General features: G+C 39.9%; 1 protein-coding gene across 4 annotated transcripts in view; it reads right to left on the bottom strand.

Annotated features, from left to right (window-relative positions):
- LOC128691603 (sec1 family domain-containing protein 2-like) overlaps nt 1-22,556 on the bottom strand; it is a gene marked incomplete at its 3' end in the record, with an annotated part of 115,605 nt that extends 93,049 nt beyond the window's left edge. For 2 of the 4 annotated variants that reach the window (XM_070098480.1, XM_070098484.1), the window contains 1 exon segment: nt 21,664-21,784. 4 annotated transcript variants of the gene reach the window in all.
- Nucleotides 22,557-22,966: the final 410 nt, after the last annotated feature.

Here is a 22,966-nt window from a genome sequence, read left to right as displayed (position 1 = left end):
GCAGCGAGGAGAAGGCTGGAGGCAGTGGAGATGTCATGTCTGAGGGCAATGTGTGGTGTGAATATAATGCAGAGAATTCGTAGTTTGGAAGTTAGGAGGAGGTGCGGGATTACCAAAACTGTTGTCCAGAGGGCTGAGGAAGGGTTGTTGAGGTGGTTCGGACATGTAGAGAGAATGGAGCGAAACAGAATGACTTCAAGAGTGTATCAGTCTGTAGTGGAAGGAAGGCGGGGTAGGGGTCGGCCTAGGAAGGGTTGGAGGGAGGGGGTAAAGGAGGTTTTGTGTGCGAGGGGCTTGGACTTCCAGCAGGCATGCGTGAGCGTGTTTGATAGGAGTGAATGGAGACAAATGGTTTTTAATACTTGACGTGCTGTTGGAGTGTGAGCAAAGTAACATTTATGAAGGGATTCAGGGAAACCGGCAGGCCGGACTTGAGTCCTGGAGATGGGAAGTACAGTGCCTGCACTCTGAAGGAGGGGTGTTAATGTTGCAGTTTAAAAACTGTAGTGTAAAGCACCCTTCTGGCAAGACAGTGATGGAGTGAATGATGGTGAAAGTTTTTCTTTTTCGGGCCACCCTGCCTTGGTGGGAATCGGCCGGTGTGATAATAAAAAAAAAAAATATATATATATATATATATATATAATATATATATATATATATATAATATATATATATATATATATATATATATATATACACACACACACACACACACACACATTTAAAGGAATGTAAATTTACCCGAATCATTTATAATCTCATAAATCATATAATCCATTCAAATATATATAATACTCTTAGTGTATCTAGTTTGTAAGCTATTATTTATATCAACACTTGCTTTTATATAATTGAAGCTCATACATATCATCCTATATTCATATATCCAACCAACTTATCGATTAGTTCATTATTATAATCTACTAACAGATATATGACACTCTCAGTGTATCTATCAGAAAGTTACTATAAGGAAGTACTAGCTTTGTTTTATCTTCCTTCATTACCATCTGTTAGGAATATCTTCCTCCATTACCATCTGTTAGGAATATCTTCCTCCATTACCATCTGTTAGGAATATCTTCCTGGAAATGGGGGAATCTAGAAGGAGACGATTAATCACGAAGGGTTCTACTTATAACTGTATTAATAGTAATGTACAGTGCTCAATGTTATTATTCTGTTCTGGTATTCATGAGCTCATTCATGCAGTTATACTCAATGCACCACTTTACATACGTGCATATGTATATATACTTGCGTAAATTTAAAATTTTCTAAAATGCCCCCTTTATGTTTTTTTTTTCTTTAAATTTTCTAAACAATCACAGCCTTTTCTCTTTTAATTTGCTAAGAATAACTTAATAGAGGCTAAGCCTCTCTAAATACTCATACACTAATCTTCACACTATCGCTCACCTATATGTTCACTCTCCTCCTTTACACTGTATGTAAATTGGAATCGCACCAATCCTCGAAAGATCAAAACTTTTTGTGCCCTTTACACCTCTACATATGCTAATATAAAGATAAGCTAAATCTAAGCTAATGGGCTCATACCTCATTTATGAGAGTAATCTCTCTTTATAATTTTATTCTCACCTTATAAAATAATTTTTCTGCTTTCACTTATTTCAGGGACCCTCCTTACCATTTCCTCCTTGTTATGATTCTCAGCTTGAATTGGTCTTGAACTTAATCTTATGTCATTCATCCCTCTAATTTCATCAAAAGAAAACCAATTACCATCTGAAGCCTCCTTAAAATATACTTCTTAATTCAAGCCCTAGGGTCAGCCACTATCATCCTATCCTCAACCTTAACATTCTTTATACCTGGATTCTCCCTCTCATTTATCTCCTTAGCTTTACTCCTCAAATTAGGAGCAGCCCCATTCCATTTTTGGTTTCCTCAAGTTATAGAAGGTCTTAATTGAACCAAAATTATTATTCTCATGACAATCCAAAAACCAACTCCTATATTTTTAATTTCCTACCTATCCATAGAACCTTACACATACACCCTTCTTTTCTTAGGGGGAATAACTTCCGCTATTGTGGGAGCTCTGGTGGGATCAACCAAACATCTCTTCGAAAAATTTTGGCTTACTCATCTATTAATCATATATCCTGGATATTTTTCGCTATACTTATCAATGAAACCTCCTGAATAATTTACTTTCTGATATACGCTTTAATCTCAACCTCAGTAGCCCTCTTCTCATCAACCCAAGCCTACTTTTTCTCAAACCTAATCAACTCTAATCAATTACCCTTTCCTAAAATTATCTCGATAATAAACCTTTACTCCTTAGGAGGGCTGCCCCCTTTCTCAGGTTTTATTCCCAAATGAATCATTATTCAAGAAATAATTTTAACATCCTTTTATTTTCCTCTTCTAATTCTTCATCTCTCTTCACTAGTAACTCTTTACTTTTATATTCGACTTACTCTATCCTCTATCTCAATCTCCTATACTCAAAATGATACACCTCCTACAAAAGCCTTAAAATTTTCTCTTCACCTTTGTGATCTTCCGTTAATTTATTCGGTCTTTTTATCCCATCTATACTTTTAGTTATCTAAGATTTTAAGTTAATTTAAACAAACATCCTTCAAAGCTGTCAAAAAAAAGTAGAATCTTTTAAATCTTACCCTTAGTTGATAAGAAAGTCTTCACTTCTATTTAGATTTACAATCTAATGCCTTCAATCTCAGCCATCTTATCCTACAGATTACACAAAACTAGAGTTTCTTTTATGAATATAATATTTAATGGAACTCTATGCATCAACAAAACAAAATATTCTCCCATTTTACCCGAGCAACAGGAATACTATAATGAATTTAAAAATAACCCATGTTGCCTTAAAGAATATACAGTGGTCCCTCGTTTTTCGTAATTAATCCGTTCCTGGAGCCGTTACTATAAACAAAATTTACGATTTGCAAATCAATTTTCCCCATAAGAAATAATGTAAATACAATTAATCCGTTCCTGACACCCAGAAGTATTAAAACAAAAATTTTTTTTACATGAAATATACATGTAGTACATAAACAATACAATGGGAAATGATGAATGAAACATTAACAGCGTAACACTTACCTTTATTGGAGATTCTTCTTAGTGTATGGGAGACTGGAGGAGGAGAGAGATTGGATTGTTTACAGTTTGGAAGGGGAATCCCCTTCCAGCAACACCTCAGGTACCAATTGCTTCTCTGGGGTTGCTTCTCTTCTGTTTCTTAATGCCACTTGGACCACCTTGATAGTCACTCTAGTCCTGTCTCGTAAAGTAACCGGAGAGAGCTCTGTTTCTGGCGTCTCTTTAACACTTCCCTAAAATGGCCCAAGACTTTGTCACTGTACATATTTCTCACCTTCTTTACCACAGGCTTGGCACTAGGAGCTTTATTTGGAGCCATGGTAGCTTATTTAGTACTTGCAAGCACTAAAATGAGTGGAATATTATGAAATATTTCGTAGGAGCACTTGAGGGGACCTTCACTCACTGGTAAACAATGCCAGACTGGCTGGGTAGGGAGGCCGCCCCGGCTCACACCGTGCATACGCGTCCCGGACGAACTACTATTAGCGAGTCAACCTATGAAAAGCGAAAATACCCCTATGATTGGCGAAATTTACGATTGCCGAGAACTACAAAAAGCGAGGGACCACTGTATATATAAAGTATAACAGGCACTAAAAAAGGATAAAGCCCATACTCTGAATATAATCAACTTCCTTCATCTTACCACTCTAATGATTAAACTAATTTCCCCTATTAAATTCAAGGTGGGAGGAGCAGCTATATTACCTACAACCAATAAAAATCACCATAAGACTATTCTTGGTAGTATAACATTTAATAAACCTTTTCTAACTATTAAACTCCGTCTACCTAAAAGTTCATAAACTATATTTGCCAAACAGAATAAACCTGAAGAACACAAACCATGCCCCACCATCACTACTAAAGCTCCATTTAAACCTCAACTCCTCATAACAACAAGTCTTCCTAATACCAATCCCATATGAGCCACGGAAGAATAAGCAATTAAGGACTTCATATCCACCTGACATAAACACATTAAACTAATAACAACTCCTCCTAAAATCCCCAAGCTCATTCACACTCAAAAAAATATTTTATTAACCTCCGAAAATACTCTTAAAATCCGAATCAAACCATAGCCCCCTAACTTTAATAATACCCCAGCTAATACTATTGATCCTGCAACAGGAGCCTCCACATGGTCCTTAGGTAATCATAAATGATATATAAACAAAGGTAATTTAACTATAAATGCAAATACAGAACAAAAATATCACAATATGCTAACACTTTGGTAACCAACCCTACCTGATAACAATCCTATGTTTAAGCTTCCTATATTTTTATATAATCTTAATAAAGAAATTAACAAAGGTAATGAAGCAAATAAAGTATAAAACAATATATAAATTCCAGCCTGAATTCGCTCAGGCTGGTAACCTCAACCTAAAATCAATACAAGTATAGGAACTAGTGACCTTTCAAGCCTAATGTAAAAGATTAGATAATTAACTGATCTAAAAGTTAAAATTAAAACTAACAACAAAATTAAATTCACTAACAAGAATCCAGAGTAAAAGTTCCTAATCTTCTTCACTATCGTTCTCCCATAAACTATTAACATAATTCAAACTCTTAACACAATCAAAATATAACTTAGATAAACAGCTCCTATTATATAACCCGCACAAAAAGAATGAAAATCATGGTTTATTATTAATAATCTTGTAAAACATATAACTAATAGACCAATTTGAATCAACCTTCAATTCATCACAAACCTTATCAAAACTAAATTAACCCCTTGACTGTCGCAACCCCCAATCCTGAGGTGTCTCCTGGTGTCGCAAAATTTAAAAAAAAAAAAAAACTATTTTTTCTTATGAAATGATAGAGAATCTTTTCCCGATTGTAATGACACAAAAAAAACGAAATTTGATGGAAAACTGACGGAATTATGCTCTCGCTAAGTTAGCGACCTTGGCAATATTTACAAATTGGCGATTTTGCCCACTTTGAGCCCTATTTTCGGCTAATTCCATTGTTCCAGTCGACCAAGCTCATAGCTATTTCTTTAGAACTCCATTTTTTCTATCGATTGAGTACAAGAAACTGCCCATTTACCAATTTCAACTACCCAATAATGTGATCAGAAATTTGCAATTTGGCCAATTTCACGAAAATTAAAAAATATGACAATTTCAAAAAAGGGTCCAGAATGAACAATACACACATTCCTGGTTCTAAAATAACATTTTCTTTGTTCATAAGTCATGTCTCCAGGCCCCTCTGATATTACTCTTGCTTTCTATTTTTAATTTTTATTCAAACAAAAAGTAGAAGACTTACTATTATGCAGACTACTGCAATACTGTAATAATTGCATAAATAACATCAACCCATTCATGACTGCATATTAGAATGGCTAGTTGGAACTTTATTGGACAATGACATCATTTGTTTACTTTTGAACATTGGCAAAAATCAAACATTTCCCCTACTTTGAGCTCCATTTCCAGGTTCTTTTTATAGTAAAATCAATCAAAATCACCTTTATTTCTATAATATGTTTTCCATTCTATCAAATGAGACCAAGAAAACGAGAATGCAACCATAAATACTATATGAAAATAGACCACAAATTCGGCATTTTAATTAAAAAAAAGTCGGAGTTTTTTTTTTCTCATTATGCACTGTGTGCTCCAGGATTTTTTTTATATGGTGCACACTGACCACACAGACCCATTCTCTCACATGTGGGTCTACCAGCTTTCTCCTGCTTGATTTGAAGCCACTAGAATTTATTATTTTATTTTATTATCACACTGGCCAATTCCCACCAAGGCAGGGTGGCCCAAAAAAGAAAAACTTTCACCATCATTCACTCCATCACTGTCTTGCCAGAAGGGTGCTTTACACTACAGTTTTTAAACTGCAACATTAACACCCCTCCTTCAAAGTGCAGGCACTGTACTTCCCATCTCCAGGACTCAAGTCCGGCCTGCCGGTTTCCCTGAACCCCTTCATAAATGTTACTTTGCTCACACTCCAACAGCGCGTCAAGTATTAAAAACCATTTGTCTCCATTCACTCCTATCAAACATGTTCACGCATGCCTGCTGGAAGTCCAAGCCCCTCGCACACAAAACCTCCTTTACCCCCTCCCTCCAACCTTTCCTAGGCCGACCCCTACCCCGCCTTCCTTCCACTACAGACTGATACACTCTTGAAGTCATTCTGTTTCACTAGAATTTATGAGTATATATACGTCAAACACGGTACCTCGTAAGACATACATATACGGCCGCGACAGTCAAAGGGTTAAGCACCAAAAATTTTAACATACTAAAATACCAAATCTCCTAAAATAATCATTACCATGTGAACAAACAAGAGAAACCAATAAAGATAATCCTAAAGCCCCTTCACACGCAACCATAACCAAAAAAAAACATTACAAACCCCCCCTCCAGACCTACCCTAGCTATGTAAACTCTCATCACCCCAAACACATTTAATGTATTTGTAGATGAATGGTTCAGAGAACCGACATGTTGATAAATTAGACACATGTGCAACTCTTGGGTATCTTTATTGAGGAAACGTTTCGCCACACAGTGGCTTCATCAGTCCATACGTAGGAGAAACTTGAAGAACAGGAGGAGAATGAGGTAATCAGTCCCTCAACCTTGAGTCGATGTGTTCAGTCCATCAATCTTGAATAGAATACGGCATATGAGCAGAGAAGCAGCTTATAAACCATATGGCAGGAGAGGTGCAGCAGTCATAGGTGGTGTCACATTTGTTCAATGTGGAAGTAGGTCGTGCCCAAGAATTAGGCAAGCGAAGAATTCCTAAGTATTAAGATCCCAAGAAGTTGCAGTGTCTGACAGGTTTGTAGATGAATGGTTCAGAGAACCGACATGTTGATAAATTAGACACATGTGCAACTCTTGGGTATCTTTATTGAGGAAACGTTTCGCCACACAGTGGCTTCATCAGTCCATACGTAGGAGAAACTTGAAGAACAGTTCAAGTTTCTTCAAGTTTCTCCTACGTATGGACTGATGAAGCCACTGTGTGGCGAAACGTTTCCTCAATAAAGATACCCAAGAGTTGCACATGTGCCTAATTTATCAACATTTAATGTAATAAACTCCAACCCTAATAAAATATTTAATAAATGACTATGATTTGAAATAAACGCTCAAAATCCACAAAAAACTATAACTAACGACCTGAAACCTTCGATTCCTAACATCATTATCTACCTATATTTTCTTTAAACTAATTCAGCCCACTCTTCACAAAACTTATGATTTCACCTTTACATAAATCTCATCCACTATTTAAACTTGCTAACTCTGCATTTGTGGATATACCAATTCCTAGAAATATTTAAATTTTTTGCAATTTTGGATCTCTCTTAGGATTATACTTGGTCGCTCAAATCGCAACCGGATTATTCCTATCCATCCACTTTACCTCCCATATTGACCTAGCTTTTTCGAATGTAGCACACATCTGTCGTGATGTGAATTACGGATGATTATTCCGAACCATTCACGCAAACGAAGTGTCATTTTTCTTCATTTGCATCTATTCCCACATTGGTCGGGGTATTTACTATGAATCATTTGTTCTTTTCCACGCCTGAAGAGTTGGGGTTTTAATTTTATTTATGACAATAGCCACAGCCTTTCTAGGTTATGTCCTCCCCTGGGGGCAAATATCATTTTGAGGCACCACAGTTATTATAAACTTATTCTCTGCCATCCCTTACATTGGAACAGATTTAGTTCAATGAATTTGAGGAGGTTTCGCAGTAGACAATGCTACCTTAACCCGTCTGGGACAGAGATTTGATTGCAGTTATCTGGGTAATTCCATGATACTATATTGAAACTAAGTGATTTGTGATCGCTTTCCCCAAGCTCATCATTAACCTCAAGATTATTAATTAGTGATCCTTTGTTGGCAAGAACCAAGTCAAGTAGATTGTTTCCTCTAGTTGGTTCTGTCACAAACTGTTTTAAAAAGCAATCCTGAACCATATCAAGAAAGTCACTAGACTCAAGATTTCCTGTCACATTGTTCTAATCAGTTTGTCTAAAGTTAAAATCTCCCATTAACACATTTTCATATCTAGATGCCTTATGAATTTTATCCCATAGCAGCTTACTGCACTCTCTATCAAGGTTGGGGGCCGATAAATCACACCCAAAATTAACTTTTCACGACCCTCGAGAAACTGTAGCCAAACAGGTTCTGTGTCCTATGTTTCTAATCTTATATTATGTCTAACACAACAATTTAACCCCTTGACTGTCGCAACCCCAAATCCTGAGGTGTCTCCTGGTGTCGCAAAATTTCAAAAAAAAAAAAAAAAAAAAAAAAAAAAAAAAAAAAAAAAAAAAAAAAATATTTTACTTACGAAATGATAGAGAATCTTTTCCCGATTGTAATGACACCAAAAAATGAAATCTGATGGAAAACTGATGGAATTACGCTCTCGTGAAGTCAGCGACCTCGGCGATATTTACGAATCGGCGATTTCACCCACTTTGAGCCCTATTTTCGGCTAATTCCATTGTTCCAGTCGACCAAACTCATAGCTATTTCTTTAGAACTTCATTTTTGTCTATCTACTGAGTACAAGAAACTGCCCATTTACCGATTTCAACTACCTAATAACGTGGTCAGAAATTTGCAATTTGGCCAATTTCACGAAAATTAAAAAATATGACAATTTCAAAAAAGGGTCCAGAATGAACAATACACACATTCCTGGTGCTAAAATAACATTTTCTTCGTTCATCAGTCATGTCTCCAGGCCCCTCTGATATTACTCTTGCTTTCTATTTTGAATTTTTATTCAAACAAAAAATAGATTTACTGTTATGTAGACTACTGCAATATTGCAATAACTGTATAATAATGTCAACCCATTCATGACTGCATATTAGAATGGCTACTTGGACATTTATTGGAAAATGACATCATTTGTTTACTTTTGAACATTGGCAAAAATCAAACATTTCCCCTACTTTGAGCTCCATTTCAAGGTTCTTTTCACAGTAAAACCACTCAAAATCACCTCTATTTCTATAATATGTTTTCCATTCTATCAAATGAGAACAAGAAAACGAGAATACAATAAATACTATACAAAAATAGGCCACAAAGTCGGCATTTTAATTAAAAAAAAAACTGTCGGAGTTTTTTTTTGCTCATTATGCACTGTGTGTGCAGGATTTTTTTATATGGTGCACACTGACCACACAGACCCATTCTCTCACATGTAGGCCTACCAGCTTTCTCCTGCTTTATTTGAAGCCACTAGAATTAATGAGTATACATACGTCAAACACGGTGGCTCCTAAGACGTATATATACGACTGAAACAGTCAAAGGGTTAAATTATCTCTGACATGCATCACCACTCCACCACCCTTCCTGTTGACCCTATCAGCATGGAATAGTTTACAACCCTGTATGTTGCATTCAGAAGGCATTTCTCTATCTCTCAAGTTCACCCAGGTCTCTGTTATAGGAATAATATCTATATTACCTGCACTTGCAAGTAATTCTAGCTCATCTATCTTATTTCTTAGACTCCTACTATTTGTATAATAAACCTTACGGGAGCCAGTCACTCGTTGCCCTCTACTATCTCTCTTTGTTTGTTGATCATTTACTTTGCCTTTACTAGCAATTTTCTTTTGAATATTGCCTTTTAAACATATCCCTGAGGTATCCTGGTTACATCTGCTGTTTTCAGCCTTAGTACTGCAGCCTGATTGTTTTGCACAGACACCCATACCTCTATAATCTATCAGTTTAAAGTCCTAGACATGTCACCAATAACCCCCCTCAATCGAATTGGCTAATGCAACCACTCCAGCCCCAAAGAGATGAACCCCATCCCCTGTATACATATCACGTTTGCCATAGAATATGTCCCAGTTATCAATGAATGGGATTGCAAGTTCCTTACAGTACCTGTCTAGCCAGCAATTTATACCAACTGCCCTAGACATCCATTCATTGCCCAATCCCCTTCTAGGCAAGATGCTACATATGATTGAGATCCCTCCCTTAGACCTGACTACATCTATGGCTGACCTATACTTATCCAGCAGCTCCTGTCTCCTACCATTCCTGATGTCATTTCCACCAGCACTAAGACAGATAATGGGCTTGTTCCCATTGCCTGACATAATATTATCCAACCTGCTATGTCACCAAGACCAGCTCCTGAGAGGCACACCCTCTGTCTGACCTTTCTATGTTACAAAAAGCACAGTCCATATATCTTACCTGAGAATCTCCCACAATTTGAATATTCTTACCTTGATAAGCAGTTGAGTCAGTGGTACCTTTAATCTCACTAACCACTGAAGTACACTTGTCCTGGAGAACAGAGAATTGATTTCCTACCTTCACATCTTCTCTATTAACCTTCCTTATCATCCTTCTTCCTGAATCGTGAACCACTTGCCACTTAAAGAGGCTGGCACTCTCCAAATCACTGCTGGTAACTTTTTCCTCCTCACCAGCTACAACCATCTCACACTCACTCCGATCCACAAAGGAGATGACCAAGCTGACCTGTATAACTATAGACCAATATCTAACTTACCACTGCTCTCTAAAATCTTTGAAAAATTAATTCATAGAAGGATCTATTCCTATCTCATCTCACACAACATATTACACCACTGTTAGTTTGGATTCAGAAATAATAAAAGCACAAATGATGCTATCATATACATGCTAGAACTAATATATACCGCTCTTGAATAAGAGGTCACTCCCTCAACTACCTAAACTCATACCTTAGTAACAGAAGCCAATATGTGTACACAAATGGTGCAAACTCTTCCACTCAACCTCTCACAGTAGGAGTCCCACAGAAAAGTGTCCTTGGACCACTCCTCTTTCTCATCTATATCAAATCAAATCAAGTTTATTCTCTATAAGGGTTACAATGTGGGGTTTACAGGATTTGGATATTGTGTGGTTTACATGTTATAAAATACTAATTACAGAGGGGGCCACTAGGACACCTAGCATGGCTAGGTATTTCGGGCAGATTTAAATTCTTAACATTAAATCCTTACAGATTATGGTATTAAGGCAAAGTGACTACATCATAATTTGTGAGTTTAGCAATGTGAATGCTTTTGTTTTAGCACAATACAAAGTGTCTATATTGGAGCATCACAGGCAAACTTATGACTAGTTAGGATTCATTATTTTAAGATTAAGATTAGTATTTCTGTGTTTATAGTCAGTGGGTGAGTGAGTGTAATTGTGAACCACCAGGTGGTTATCATGTAGTTAATTGTCGGGGTGTATCAGGGAGATAAGATGTTTTCTAACTGTAGTTTTGAAAGTGATGAGTGTCTTTGAAATACATTGAATTTTTGTAAAGGTTTAGCCGGACACGGGGAATGTCATAGAGATGTTTGTGTCTGGTGTTATGCCTGTGGATCCTGTCACAACTATCAAGAAAGTGTTTTAAGTCAAGGTTAATATTGGAATTTAAGGTCCTGTAGATATAGATTGCACAGTAGTAAGTGTGGATGTTCTGAACAGGGAGTAAGTTTAGATCTATGAAGAGTGGGGGGGGGGGTTGCCAGGGATGTGATTTAGTGATTATTCTTACTGCGGATTTTTGTTGGGTTATTATTGGCTTTAGGTGTGTTGCTGCAGTTGAACCCCAAGCACAGATACCATAGGTGAGGTAAGGATATATAAGTGAATGGTATAGTGTGAGAAGGGCAGTTTGCGGCACGTAGTATCATATCTTGGAGAGGAACCCCACCGTTTTGGATACTTTTTTTATGTGTTGGATATGGGTGCTGAAATTTAGGTTGTTGTCGAGGTATAGGCCAAGGAATTTGCCCTCACTATGTCTGGCAATTAGAGTGCATCACAGCTACTCAAACTCATATTATTTGCAGATGACACAACAAACGTCTTCTCTCACCCAAATCCAGTCATACTCGCCAACATTGTCAATGCCGAATTGCAGAAAATATCTGCCTGGATGATAACTAATAAACTTACCCTGAATACTGACAAAACCTATTTCATTCAGTTTGGAAACAAAGCTGCAAATGTTCCACTTAACATAACGCTAAACGGATCACCCATCACAAGACTTGCAGAGGGAAAATTCCTAGGAACCAACCTTGACAGTAGTCTCAAGTTCCAGACGCATATACAACAAATCATCAAGAAAATCTCTAAGACTGTAGGCATACTATCAAAGATACAGTACTACGTTCCACAATCAGCTCTCCTTGCACTGCATCATTCACTCATCTACCCTTATCTCACATATGGAATTTGCACATGGGGATCAACAACATTAAATCACCTCAGACCACTAATAACCCAGCAAAAGGCAGCAGTCTGAATGATGATAAATTCCCACTCCCGACAGCATACTCCACCAATATTCAAAAGTCTAAATCTGCTCACCATTAAGAACATCCATACTTATTCATGTGTGTACTACATACATAGGACAATACAAGCAAACATAAAGCCTCCACTCAAACTTCTCCTCACCAACCTTAACAGGACACATGACCATAACACATGTCCATATCACACTGTAAAAACTCTATGCACATAAAGGGCCCCAAAATTTGGAATTCATTACCAGAAAATACTAAAGTAACCCAGTCTGAAAATCAATTTAAGACTCTTCTTAAAAGCCACTTAATCTGGAGTTTACCTGGGGTTTACCTGGAGAGGGTTTCAGGGGTCAACGCCCCCATGGCCTGGTCTGAGACCAGGCCTCATGGTGGATCAGGGTCTGATCAACCAGGCTGTTACTGCTGGCTGCACACAAACTGACGTACGAACCACAGCCCGGTTGGTCAGGTACTGACTAAATACTCAACTAGACTAAATACTCAATACTCAATATTTAACATTACCAATAAATCTACCAGTTACCTAAATCTTAAAACTTCAAAACTAGACGACTAAGTTCGTATATTGACAAATTACCACATAGAAGTATAAATACCTACCAAAAACAGTATTGCCCTTCACCAAATTGTAGCATTCTCATACTGTAAACTACTTTTAGCAAATCACAATGTTATATTCCCATAATATAATTTCAATATATACTTTTCAACCCATTGTCCATTGTCAACAAGAATATAATTGAATCATGTTTCATAAAAAGCATTTTTGAATATATGAATACAGGAGGGCCCCACTTATACGGCAGGTTAGGTTCCAGGCTACCGCCGTAAAGCGGAAATCGCCGTAAAGTGGAACACCCTTTTTTTCCACTTATAAATGCATACAAACACTAGATAACAAGTTTACACTAACATATATTAAGTTAGCAATAGAACCAGGCATCAAAAAACAATAAAAAGGTACAATACACACATAGTGCACTCATTACTTACCTTAAAATATTTATAGTCTTAATCTAGGGTGAGACAAGTAGTATTTATTGTAAGAAATCAAGTGTGGTATGTATTGTAATAGCCAGGCTACCTTACAGGCCACCCCACCCACACATACTATTCTATGATATTTAAGCATCCCAGAGCGATAAAATGTATATACAGTTCACTCATTACTTACCTTAAAATATTTGTAGTCTTAATGTAGGGTCAGGAGTAAGTAAATGAGATAAAACGAATAAATGAGAGAGAGAAAGAATGAGTACATGAGAGGTGACAGGCCAGGCACAGAGTAAACAAACCAGGCTCCCACATCTTATATTTATGTTTATTTATTCTATTGTGGGGTGTATTTATCATCTTTTTATGTTATGTATCGTGTTTATTATATAATTTTGAAAAAAATATCATGGCTGGATTAATGAAAATGTGTATATTACCGTAATATACGACATTTAATGAGACTCGGTGAGTATTGTTATTATCACCACTTGTGCAAGTCGTCTGCTACCACATCTCACATTTATGTTTATTTATTCTACTGTGGGGTGTATTTATCTTATTTATATGTTATGCATCGTGTTTATTATATAATTTTGAAAAAAATATCATGGATGGATTAATGAAAATGTGTATATTACCGTAATATACGACATTTAATGAGACTCGGTGAGTATTGTTATTATGGCGTCACTTGTGGAAGTCGTCTGCTCACATCTCACATTTATGTTTATTTATTCTACTGTGGGGTGTATTTATCTTATTTATATGTTATGCATCGTGTTTATTATATAATTTTGAAAAAAATATCATGGATGGGGTGTATATTACCATAATATATTTATCGGTTATTTTATATGTTATGCATCTGTGGGGTGTATTTATCTTATTTATATGTTATGCATCGTGTTTATTATATTTTGAAAAAAATATCATGGATGGATTAATGAAAATGTGTATATTACCGTAATATACGACATTTAATGAGACTCGGTGAGTATTGTTATTATGGCGTCACTTGTGGAAGTCGTCTGCTCACATCTCACATTTATGTTTATTTATTCTACTGTGGGGTGTATTTATCTTATTTATATGTTATGCATCGTGTTTATTATATAATTTTGAAAAAAATATCATGGATGGATTAATGAAAATGTGTATATTAACGTAATATACGACATTTAAATGACTCGATGTATGTAAGTTTATTTAGGTACAGGTATACATAAGTATAATTATCAGAGTATATATAAAATATGAAATAACTTTTAAAAACATTTGAAATTTTGGAGTTTCCAGACAAAATGGAGAGACTTAGTGCTTACTGAGCTCATGGAGAATGTAAACAAACAGGGTGGGGCACGGTGACCGTATTAGAAAGTCAGGTGGGGGGAGCCGTATAGTGAGTTTTGGTCATAATTTGAAATGTCCGTATTAGCGGAACGCCGTAAAGCGGGGCCCTCCTGTATATCTTTTGGTTTGTACAAGTTAGATTCACTTATAATTTATAGAACTACTGTACAACTACGATAAAATTCTTTAGTGTTAAGTAGTCAGTAAGCCATTAAATTAAGTCAGCCCATAATGCCTAGGCATAATAGAGGCTCTCTTTACACTGCAATCCATTACCATAAATACATCATCTCAATGTACTACTTGCAAAGAAATAAATAAATAAAAAAAATTAAATATAATAAAACCCATCTAGACGAAGCTTCAGCCTCCTATTCTCCTCCTGAAGAAGTAGAATCTCTTTCTTTAACATTTTAACGCGAGATTCTAAAACACTAGAACAAGCCATGGTGCTAGGTAACACCCCACGCTAATCCTAGACAGATTAGGACAGGTATGACCACATGTGACCACTGACCTCAGGGTTAATATTTGAGTGTAGTGTTCTGTGTATGTAGTAGACACAATAATAAGTGTGGAAGTTTTGTATACAGTGGTACCTTGACTTACGAGTTTAATTCGTTCTGTGACTGAGCTCGTACCTCAATCTGCTCGTATATCACATCACTTTTCCTCATTGAAATTAACTGAAATGCCATTAATCCATTCCAGCCCCCACCAAAAAAAAAAGCAATTTTTTTGTTATGGATATTTTAATGAGAAAAATATGTCTATAAATAAGAAATATTGTATACTCGACCCACCACCCTCACTACTCCACCCACCACCCTCACTACTCCACCCACCACCCTCACTACTCAACCCACCACCGTCACTACTCAACCCACCACCCTCACTACTTCACCCACCACCCTCACTGCTCCACCCACCACCCTCACTGCTCCACCCACCACCCTCACTACTCCACCCACCACCCTCACTACTCCACCCACCACCCTCACTACTCCACCCACCACCCTCACTGCTCCCCCCACCCCCCTCACTACTCCACCCACCATTATCACTACTCAACCCACCACCCTCACTACTCCACCCACCACCCTCACTACTCCACCCACCACCCTCACTCCACCCACCACCCTCACTACTCCACCCACCATTATCACTACTCCACCCACCACCCTCACTACTCCACCCACCACCCTCACTACTCAACCCACCACCCTCACTACTCAACCCACCACCCTCACTACTCCACCCACCACCCTCACTGCTCCACCCACCACCCTCACTACTCCACCCACCATTATCACTACTCCACCCACCACCCTCACTACTCCACCCACCACCCTCACTACTCCACCCACCACCCTCACTCCACCCACCACCCTCACTACTCCACCCACCATTATCACTACTCCACCCACCATTATCACTACTCCACCCACCACCCTCACTACTCCACCCACCACCCTCACTACTCCACCCACCACCCTCACTACTCCACCCACCACCCTCACTACTCCACCCACCATTATCACTACTCCACCCACCATTATCACTACTCCACCCACCACCCTCACTACTACACCCACCACCCTCACTACTCCACCCACCACCCTCACTACTCCACCCACCACCCTCACTACTCCAACCACCACCATCACTACTCCACCCACCACCCTCACTACTCCAACCACCACCATCACTACTCCACCCACCACCATCACTACTCCACCCACCACCATCACTACTCCACCCACCACCATCACTACTCCACCCACCACCATCACTACTCCACCCACTACTATCACTACTCCACCTACCACCATCACTACTCCACCCACTACTATCACTACTCCACCCACCACCATCACTACTCCACCCACCACCATCACTACTCCACCCACTACTATCACTACCCCACCCACCACCATCACTACTCCACCCACCATCACTACTCCACCCACTACCATCACTACTCCACCCACCACCATCACTACTCCACCCACTACTATCACTACTCCACCTACCATCACTACTCCACCCACCACCATCACTACTCCACCCACTACTATCACTACTCCACCCACCACCATCACTACTCCACCCACTACTATCACTACTCCACCCACTACTATCACTACTCCACCCACCACCATCACTACTCCACCCACTACTATCACTACTCCACCCACCACCATCACTACTCCACCCACCACCATCACTACTCCACCCACCACCATCACTACTCCACCCACTACTATCACTACTCCACCCACCACCATCACTACTCCACCCACCACCATCACTACTCCTTCCACTACTATCACTACTCCTTCCACTACTATCACTACTCCACCCACCACCATCACTACTCCACCCACTACTATCACTACTCCACCCACCACCATCACTACTCCACCCACCACCCTCACTACTCCACCTACCACCATCACTACTCCACCCACCACCATCACTACTCCACCCACCACCATCACTACTCCACCCACCACCATCACTACTCCACCCACCACCATCACTACTCCACCCACCACCATCACTACTCCACCCACTACTATCACTACTCCACCCACCACTATCACTACTCCACCCACCACCATCACTACTCCACCCACCACCATCACTACTCCATCCACTACTATCACTACTCCACCTACCACCATCACTACTCCACCCACTACTATCACTACTCCACCCACCACCATCACTAATCCACCCACTACTATCACTACTCCACCCACCACCATCACTACTCCACCCACCACCCTCACTACTCCACCTACCACCATCACTACTCCACCCACCACCATCACTACTCCACCCACCACCATGGCTACTCTGACTACTATCAGTACTACACCCACCTTAATGTTTCTGGAAAAACTGTTGAAATGGAGGTTGCCTTTTACCCAGATTTATATGAGAACCAAACAAGGGAGGAGGTGCCTCACTACAATCTGGGATTAGTGTAGGAGCATTATCCTTCCAGTTACGTCTTGGAAGAGCATGTAAGATGGGACAAAGTTCCTGACATTCCTCTGGGTACAGAGTTGGATTTGACTTCAGATACACCACCAATTAGTGGCGGCATATCTGAAGCTCGCTCGTAACTCAGATTTTGGCTTGCAACTCAAAGCAAAAAATTGACCGAGCAATGGCTCGTAACTCAGAAAACTCATAAGCTGGGCACTCGTAAGTTAAGGTACCACTGTATAAAGCAAGTTAAGACTCTTGAAAAGCAGTGGAGGATGCTGTCTAGTGCAGGAGTTAGTAATCAATCATACTGAAGTTTTTTCTTGAATTATTAAACATCTGAGGTGACTTCCTGCGGTTGAGCCCCATGCACAAATACCATAGGTGAGGTAAGGGTAAATGAGAGAGAGGTACAGAACAAGAAGAGCTGATTAGGGTACATAGAACCTTATCTTTGAAAGGATGCCTACTGTTTTTGAGACTTCTTTAGATATTTGCTGCATGTGTGTCTGAAATTTGACACTGCAGTCAAGGTGGAGATTTGGAAATTTGCCCTCTGTGAGTCTAGAAATGGGTGAACCATTTATCATTATGTTCAGCTGTACATTTGAAGCTCTGTTTCCAAATAGTATGACGTAGGATTTGTCTATACTGAGAGTAAGTTTGTTGGCTGCCATCCAAGTAGATATTTTAAGTAGGATGGCATTTACAGTGTCTGTTAGTATGATTGGATTTGGGTGAGAAAAGACATAAAATGGGTTTAAGGAGTTTAGATTCGTTTGGTAGGTCACTGATGTAAATGTGAAAGAGAAGTGGGCCCAGCACACTCCTCTGTGGGACTCCAATAAGAACAGGTTATGGAAATAAGTCACTCCGTCTGACTTTTTTGGGTTATCCTAGTATTGGGCCCCTACTTAAACAAGATGGGTCCTACACAGATGACAGCAAGGAAATGAGTGAGCTACTCAAGTCCCAATATGACTCAGTTTTTAGCAAGCCGCTAACCAGACTGAGAGTCGAAGATCAAAATGAATTTTTTATGAGAGAGCCACAAAATTTGATTAACACAAGCCTATCCGATGTTATCCTGACGCCAAATGACTTCGAACAGGCGATAAATGACATGCCCATGCACTCTGCCCCAGGGCCAGACTCATGGAACTCTGTGTTCATCAAGAACTGCAAGAAGCCCCTATCACGAGCCTTTTCCATCCTATGGAGAGGGAGCATGGACACGGGGGTCGTCCCACAGTTACTAAAAACAACAGACATAGCCCCACTCCACAAAGGGGGCAGTAAAGCAACAGCAAAGAACTACAGACCAATAGCACTAACATCCCATATCATAAAAATCTTTGAAAGGGTCCTAAGAAGCAAGATCACCACCCATCTAGAAACCCATCAGTTACACAACCCAGGGCAACATGGGTTTAGAACAGGTCGCTCCTGTCTGTCTCAACTATTGGACCACTACGACAAGGTCCTAAATGCACTAGAAGACAAAAAGAATGCAGATGTAATATATACAGACTTTGCAAAAGCCTTCGACAAGTGTGACCATGGCGTAATAGCGCACAAAATGCGTGCTAAAGGAATAACAGGAAAAGTCGGTCGATGGATCTATAATTTCCTCACTAACAGAACACAGAGAGTAGTCGTCAACAGAGTAAAGTCCGAGGCAGCTACGGTGAAAAGCTCTGTTCCACAAGGCACAGTACTCGCTCCCATCTTGTTCCTCATCCTTATATCCGACATAGACAAGGATGTCAGCCACAGCACCGCGTCTTCCTTTGCAGATGACACCCGAATCTGCATGACAGTGTCTTCCATTGCAGACACTGCAAAGCTCCAGGCAGACATCAACCAAATCTTTCAGTGGGCTGCAGAAAACAATATGAAGTTCAACGATGAGAAATTTCAATTACTCAGATATGGTAAACATGAGGAAATTAAATCTTCATCAGAGTACAAAACAAATTCTGGCCACAAAATAGAGCGAAACACCAACGTCAAAGACCTGGGAGTGATCATGTCGGAGGATCTCACCTTCAAGGACCATAACATTGTATCAATCGCATCTGCTAGAAAAATGACAGGATGGATAATGAGAACCTTCAAAACTAGGGAGGCCAAGCCCATGATGACACTCTTCAGGTCACTTGTTCTATCTAGGCTGGAATATTGCTGCACACTAACAGCACCTTTCAAGGCAGGTGAAATTGCCGACCTAGAAAATGTACAGAGAACTTTCATGGCGCGCATAACGGAGATAAAACACCTCAATTACTGGGAGCGCTTGAGGTTCCTAAACCTGTATTCCCTGGAACGCAGGAGGGAGAGATACATGATTATATACACCTGGAAAATCCTAGAGGGACTAGTACCGAACTTGCACACGAAAATCACTCATTACGAAAGCAAAAGACTTGGCAGACGATGCACCATCCCCCCAATGAAAAGCAGGGGTGTCACTAGCACGTTAAGAGACCATACAATAAGTGTCAGGGGCCCGAGACTGTTCAACTGCCTCCCAGCACACATAAGGGGGATTACCAACAGACCCCTGGCAGTCTTCAAGCTGGCACTGGACAAGCACCTAAAGTCAGTTCCGGATCAGCCGGGCTGTGGCTCGTATGTTGGTTTGCGTGCAGCCAGCAGCAACAGCCTGGTTGATCAGGCTCTGATCCACCAGGAGGCCTGGTCTCAGACCGGGCCGCGGGGGCGTTGACCCCCGGAACTCTCTCCAGGTAAACTCCAGGTAAACATATGCTGCTATGTATGATGATTCTATGTAACTGTATTTGTGGATAAATTAGACACATGTGCAACTCTTGGGTATCTTTATTGAGGAAACGTTTCGCCACACAGTGGCTTCATCAGTCCATACAAAGGAGAATCTTGAAGAACAGGAGGAGAATGAGGTAATCAGTCCCTCAACCTTGAGTCGATGTGGTCAGTCCATCAATCTTGAATAGAATACGGCATACGTGCTGAGAAGGAGCTTATAAACCGTTGGCAGGAGAGGTGCAGCAGTCATAGGTCGTGTAACATTTGTTCAATGTTGAAGTAGGTCGTGCCCAAGAATTAGGCAAGCGAAGAATTCCCAAGTATTAAGATCCCAAGAAGTTGCAGTGTCTGACAGGTTTGTAGATGAATGGTTCAGAGAACCGACATGTTCTATTCAAGATTGATGGACTGACCACATCGACTCAAGGTTGAGGGACTGATTACCTCATTCTCCTCCTGTTCTTCAAGATTCTCCTTTGTATGGACTGATGAAGCCACTGTGTGGCGAAACGTTTCCTCAATAAAGATACCCAAGAGTTGCACATGTGTCTAATTTATCAACATGTCGGTTCTCTGAACCATTCATCTACAAAACTGTATTTGTGTATACCTGAATAAACTTACTTACTTAGCTCCATTTGTGTATACATACTGGTTTCTATTGCTAAGATTTTAGGTAATAATAATATCTTTATTTACTACAAGTACATGTACAAGGTATACAGACCATAGCTGACATCAATGACATGTTACTATATAGAAAGCTGCTTGTTATGCATAGTATTTCCCGCAAATTAGGTGAGTGTCCCAGGATGCGACCCACACCAATCGACTAACTCCTAGGTGCCTACTGTACTTATGGGTGAACAAAGACAACAGGTGTAAAGAAACCACTCAATGTTTCTACCCTGGCTGGGAATTGAATCCAGACCCTCGCCGTGTGAAGCGAGAGTTTTACCTACCACAGCCCTAATAGAGAGTGTATCCCCTGACACTATTTTTGGTACTTCTGGATACTTGCATGATACACGCAGTTTATTCTCCTGATGACTGCAAGAGTTATCTTGCTGTGTTGGTTCAGTGATGAATGTTATCTTGTTGTTGTTGGGGTTATAAGGGCCACTGACAACGTGAGCCGTATCGAGCCCGACTTCTCGATGGTGGAATGGAAATATAAACACATATGCAGTATAATGTGATCCTTTATTGACAACGTTTCGCCCACATAGTGGGCTTTTTCAGATGTTTGTGACTTGAAAAAGCCCACTAGGTGGGCGAAACGTTGTCAATAAAGGATCACATTATACTGCATATGTTTTTATATTTCCATTGTGTCGGTATTTTATACCATTTATTTCCATCGTGTCAAACATTGCAGTACAAATGGATCCTTCACACAGAGAATACCTGGACCTTCTTCTAAAAGCTTACTCACTTCGCAACAGATACAATTTTCTTCGTGATTGCATCCAAGAAATGTCTTACCAAGATCTACTCCTCAAATTGCCAACATCAAACCTCCTTTCTCCGCTACATCTCGGACCTACCTTGAAGAGTGTGCAGATGACTTAAACAATGCTACAAAGGAGGCTTTTCTCCAAGCCAGAACACGAGGCACAACACTCCGGGGTAACGCAAACAAACTTCTCGATGGTACCAGGAAGATTTGTTGCCCAAGGCTGGGCGATGAAAGTAAGCCGATGTACAGGTGCCCCTCCTGTAGAGTGCCCGGCGGGCAAAATAGAAGAGGACAAGCGTCCCAGTGAGAACGGTGGAAATTTGTCACTGATACTCAGGCGAGAGAAAGACGTACACACCCGACGAAGGCTGACGCAGAAGTCCCTTAAACAGTACGAGAGACACGGAAGTGTTGACAGCGTCTTGTTGTTGTTGGGTTGTTGGGCCACTGACACCTTACACCGTATTGAACCCTGCCTCCCGGGTTAAATTAAGAGAACATTTCGTTATCCTGGGTTAGCCACCCAGGATAACTCAAGAACGTCAGTGCGTCATCAAGGGCTGTCTGTCTTATTTCCATTGAGGACCTCAAATCTTGTCACACCAGGATGCGACCCACACCAGTCCACTAACACCCAGGTACCCATTTTAAACTGATGGATGAACAGGGACAGGGACAGCAGGTGTCTTATGGAAACACGTCCCTAATTTGACCGATATGCTCAGCATAACAAGCGGCTTTCTATATAGCAGTACGTCATTAATGTCAACTAGGCCTGTATGCTATGTACATGTACTTGTAGTAAATAAAGATATTATTATTATAATGTGTTTCGTCCGTACCGGAGGAGATTCGAACTCCGGAC

Source organism: Cherax quadricarinatus, chromosome 62 (assembly GCF_038502225.1).
Source record: "Cherax quadricarinatus isolate ZL_2023a chromosome 62, ASM3850222v1, whole genome shotgun sequence".
Taxonomy (NCBI): Eukaryota; Metazoa; Arthropoda; class Malacostraca; order Decapoda; family Parastacidae; genus Cherax; species Cherax quadricarinatus.
Note: the sequence above shows the minus strand (reverse complement) of the source record. Positions and strands in the feature narration are given on the sequence as shown.